Source organism: Scleropages formosus, chromosome 7 (genome assembly GCF_900964775.1).
Source record: "Scleropages formosus chromosome 7, fSclFor1.1, whole genome shotgun sequence".
NCBI classification, from domain to species: Eukaryota; Metazoa; Chordata; class Actinopteri; order Osteoglossiformes; family Osteoglossidae; genus Scleropages; species Scleropages formosus.
Window position 1 is genome coordinate 12,590,530 of NC_041812.1, and position 2,500 is coordinate 12,593,029.

Here is a 2,500-nt window from a genome sequence, read left to right on the forward strand (position 1 = left end):
CACGGCGCGCCGCCGTGGATTCTGGGTAAACGGAAAACAGACGGACAGGCGGACAGGCGGGTCAATGTTGGAGATGTGGTCGTAGCGTCTTTCTCAAGGTTACATGTTAGTCTTCCCAGAATTTTCTCAGTATTAATGTAGAACATTCTTCTCGACCGTTCCATTTCTTTAAAAAAAAAAGCACACTAATACAATTTTATTTTGTATGGAATGTTAGTTAGATTTGTTAACTGGCAGTGACATTAGAGCTGATAATACAAAATAAATACCAAAACCATTGGTTTAAACAGTAGTATTATATAGCACAATTTAAGTAAATATTCAGCATTCCCTAAATCAGAAATATAACTCGTCTCTTTGTGTGTTCTTTTGGGGAGTACTGAACACAGGATTTAATTCAAATATTGTTCGAAGCAGATCCTATTTCCTTTCCATGGAATGCTATATTTATTTCTCATACATGGAAACCCAAAAATAGATCACTCACATGTAACTAGCCAGTCTGGGTGCCCAAAGTCATGGGGCTGTTTATTCTGCAAGCCATTTGCAGCTCTCCTGGGCCATGTGTGGGCGGCACGGTGGCGTGGCGAGTAGCGTGGCTGTCTCACAGTGCCTGGGTGGTGTGAGGGAACGGGGGTTCGATCCCTGATCAGTCTGTGTGGAGTTTGCATGTTCTCCCTGTGTCTGTGTGGGTTTCTTCTGGGTGCTCTGGTTTCCTCCCACAGTCCAAAGACATGCTGTTCAGGCTCCCCCATAGTGTGTGAGTGACAGAAAGAGTGTGTTCCACTGATGTATGGATGAGTGACCCAGTGTAAGTAGTGTATCTAGCAGTGTAATTCACTGCGGTGAATAAGGTGTGTGGGCTAGTATACTACATAGTATGTGTTATAAGTTGCTTTGGAGGAAAAGTGTCTGCTAAGCAAATAAATGTAAATGTGTTTGTGCTGCCCTGTAGCAACTGCTCTGTGCAGGATCTGGCAGCACATATGTAAACACACCCTCAGTGCAGTGTGATGCCAGCAGCACATGTGACATGCTCAGAGAGACATGTCTGCTGGCAGCCTGCTCTCACAGTACTATGCAGAAGATGAGATGTACTCCAACACCATTCTTATCTATTGACCTTTTGTCATCGTCACATTGCAGCTATTTCACTGTGCATTCATGAAGTACCTCTTTATATTTATTTAGCAGACACTTTTCTGCAAAGCAACTTCCAGTGAACTCTGTAGTGTTATCAGCCCACACACCTTATTCACCAAGGTGACTTACACTGCAAGATACACTACTTAGAATGGCTCACTCATCCATACATCAGTGGAACACACTCTCCCTGTCACTCACACACTAGGGGTGAACCTAAACAGCATGTCTTGGGACTGTGGGAGGAAACCAGAGCACCCGGAGGAAACCCACACAGACACAGGGAGAACATGCAAACTCCACACAGACTGAGCAGAGATCAAACCCACATCCTCTCGCACCACCCAGGTGCTGTGAGACAGCAGTGCTACTCGCTGTGCCACCAGTGCCGCCGTGCTGCTGTATTAGTGCTGAGTTTGAGAGGAAGCGGACTGGTATAAATAACAGATAATCAACTTCTAATTGGACCAATAAGCAAGTGAATGGGGGAGCATGAGAATCAGCAGATACTTGGTCCAGCAGGGGTTGAGGTTGAGTCTGGTGTCCTTTGATAGACAGACAGATAGATGCGCCACAGCATCAATGCCGTAAACACGTAACACCCCGTCTCAGCACTGTAAGGGGCTACAGCCACCATTTAGGAGATGGACGCTGCTCCTCAGCTCTAGTTGAACAGTTTAGCATTTTAGTTGTGTGTGTCCAGTTGGGAGCAGCATGGCGGCACAACAGATAGCATTTGTATCTCATATAGCCTGGACAGTGTGCGGACATAGGTTCGATACCTGCCTAGTCTGTGTGGAGTTTGCATGTTCTCCCCATCCTTGTGTTAGTTTGCTCTGGGTGCTCTGGTTTCCTCCCGCAGTCCAAAAACATGTTTCAGGTGGACTGGGGACTCTAAATTGTCTTTACTATGTACGTGTGTTACATTTCTCTGCTGTACAGAGGCGTTGATGACTGCGGTTACTTTTGAGTGCTGTGTATCACTGTCAGTCACTGTGCACAAAGGCTAAATACTATATTGTACTCATTGTGTGTCACTTTGAGCAAAATCATCTGCTAAATGAGAAAATGCAGATGTGTATAATAACATGATTAAATGTATATAATATTTGTCGGACTTGTATCCGTTTCGGAGGGGGGTGCAGTGGCGCAGTGGGTTGGACCGGGTCCTGCTCTCTGGTGGGTCTGGGGTTCGAGTCCCGCTAGGGGTGCCTTGTGACGGACTGGTGTCCCATCTGGAGTGTGTCTCTTCCCCCTCCAGCCTTACGCCCTGTGTTACCGGCTTAGGTTCTGGCTCCCCGCGACCCCATATGGGACAAGCGGTTCAGATGGTGTGTGTGTGTGTGTGTGTGTGTGT